Source organism: Ovis canadensis, chromosome 8, assembly GCF_042477335.2.
Source record: "Ovis canadensis isolate MfBH-ARS-UI-01 breed Bighorn chromosome 8, ARS-UI_OviCan_v2, whole genome shotgun sequence".
NCBI lineage: Eukaryota > Metazoa > Chordata > Mammalia > Artiodactyla > Bovidae > Ovis > Ovis canadensis.
In genome coordinates this window covers 83,885,250-83,887,935 of record NC_091252.1, presented here as the reverse complement: position 1 = coordinate 83,887,935, position 2,686 = coordinate 83,885,250, and the positions used below count along the sequence as shown (strand labels likewise).

General features: G+C 40.3%; 1 non-coding gene across 1 annotated transcript; it reads right to left on the bottom strand.

Moving 5' to 3' along the window:
- Positions 1 to 2,187: 2,187 nt before the first annotated feature.
- On the bottom strand, positions 2,188 to 2,294 carry LOC138445462 (U6 spliceosomal RNA). The gene has a single exon (XR_011258896.1). It is a non-coding gene; the product is annotated as a U6 spliceosomal RNA (small nuclear RNA).
- Between the last annotated feature and the right edge of the window lie 392 nt (positions 2,295 to 2,686).

Sequence of the window (2,686 nt, the reverse complement as noted above, 5' to 3'; positions counted from 1 at the left end):
AACTGGCACATGATCCACATATGGCCACCCCACCCTGTCCACAGTGATTGCTGTAGGGATGTGACCTAAGCCAGGTCAATGAGAGTCCATTTTAGGGCTCTGCTGGAAACCAATGGGAAAAGCATTTTCATTCTGCTAATTTAGAAGAATATGAGTCATAGACGTTGAGGGTCACACTTGTCACCATACACTGAGAACCAATCTAAGAATAAATGCAGCACACAGGAAATAAAGTCAGGAGACTGAGAGAGGCAGACTTCGCCCTGCCGGGAGCACGAGGCTCCACCTACGCTGCAAGTAGGGTTATCTCTGGGATTTGAAAATATCACATCCAATGCGTTTTGTTTGTTTTTTAGTTTTATTCATGCTACTTTCAACTTCAAACAAAATCGATTAACACACTTTCCTTGCCTGTGTAAGAGGGCATTGAGTCCAATCTACTCCCCTCGTCCACTCCCCTAGCAGCTCCACAGTTCCTTCAGGTTAGGTCCCCTGAGAACTTGATGTTATCAGCTGTCTCAGTTGGGGATCCCTTAGTTGCAAGAAGAGAAATGGATATAATCAGCACAAAATAAGAGTGCTTATGAGGATACAACAGTACAATCATAAACGAAGGCTTCTTCCCTTTTAAGTTGGATCTGACTTATTTTGATGCCATATTCCAGCATATTGAGATCATGATAAATTCCATTACCATTTAAATTAGTTGTTTTTGACAGGTGTGTATCTGCTGCATACATTTATGAGTACACCTTCTATGACTTTACTAAACCACTAATACAAAAGTTGAATAAGACAAGGGCGCAGAGCCTTGTGGTCTACCACTAGAAATCTATACAGGTTAACTGACTATTCATTAATATCCTTTGGGTCTAGTTAGCCAGCCAGCTGCAGACTGTCTTAACATTTCTCTAATCCAGCTCATATTTCACCATTTTAACCTTAACCTATCTCAAAGGAGACATTGAAAAATACTTTTCTTCAAATATAAAAGTAATAACCACTGCACCTGGCATCCACTATTCCCTTACTACTTACCCCTTACAGTGATAACTTTTACTAGAGAATTTGTCATTCTGAATTGCCACTGTCTATCTTTCCAGCAAGACTGTGAGTTCTTCGAGTGGCCAAGTTCAGTGTCTGTAGTAATGTACTGGTGCTCCCCTGGTCCATTAGGTGTTATAAATTAGATTATAAATGTTTTATTTTATCTTGCAGAGAAGGGACAAAGAGAAATGGTGACTTTTACAATAATCCAGAAGGGGTTAGTTGGGCCCTTTTATTTTATTTTTAGATTTCTTTTTTTTTTTTTAGTTTTTTATTTTTTAAATTTTAAAATCTTTAATTCTTACATGCATTCCCAAACATGAACCCCCCTCCCACCTCCCTCCCCATAACATCTTTCTGGGTCATCCCCATGCACCAGCCCCAAGCATGCTGCATCCTGCGTCAGACATAGACTGGCGATTCAATTCACATGATAGTATACATGTTAGAATGTCATTCTCCCAAATCATCCCACCCTCTCCCTCTCCCTCTGAGTCCAATAGTCCGTTATACACATCTGTGTCTCTTTCCCTGTCTTGCATACAGGGTCATCATTGCCATCTTCCTAAATTCCATATATATGTTAGTATACTGTATTGGTGTTTTTCTTTCTGGCTTACTTCACTCTGTATAATCGGCTCCAGTTTCATCCATCTCATCAGAACTGATTCAAATGAATTCTTTTTAACGGCTGAGTAATACTCCATTGTGTATATGTACCACAGCTTTCTTATCCATTCATCTGCTGATGGACATCTAGGTTGTTTCCATGTCCTGGCTATTATAAACAGTGCTGCGATGAACATTGGGGTACATGTGTCTCTTTCAATTCTGGTTTCCTCGGTGTGTATGCCCAGAAGTGGGATTGCTGGGTCATAAGGTAGTTCTATTTGCAAGTTTTTAAGGAATCTCCACACTGTTCTCCATAGTGGCTGTACTAGTTTGCATTCCCACCAACAGTGTAGGAGGGTTCCCTTTTCTCCACACCCTCTCCAGCATTTATTGCTTGCAGATTTTTGGATCGCAGCCATTCTGACTGGTGTGAAGTGGTACCTCATTGTGGTTTTGATTTGCATTTCTCTAATAATGAGTGATGTTGAGCATCTTTTCATGTGTTTGTTATCCATCCGTATGTCTTCTAAAAATATGGAACGCTTCACGAATTTGCGTGTCATCCTTGCGCAGCGGCCATGCTAATCTTCTCTGTATCGTTCCAATTTTAGTATATGTGCTGCCGAAGCGAGCACAGTTGGGCCCTTTTAAAAATTAGCAGATGATGGCATTAGTTTTTGTTATATCACTACTTAGTTTCCTCAAAAACAGGGTGTCTTTAGTATTATTCTTACAAGCCATGCTTAGGAAGTTGGAGAATAATAAATAGATTAGGTTCAAAGGGGAAGAAGAAAAAACAAAGAGGATTGGCTAAGATAGAAGAAAATGAGCAGAAAAGATAGAGGAAAAGCCAGAAATAGCACAAAATGTGCCTGATGCCTAACAAGTGGATCAAATCATTCTCTTTGGGGCCACTGGCCTGGACACAGGGAAAATTATGATGTGGTTGCTGCGGGCTGACCTCTGAGAGAGAGGAGATGAGCTGGTCACATAAATAGGAGATACTTCTTGCAATAGACTAAATATA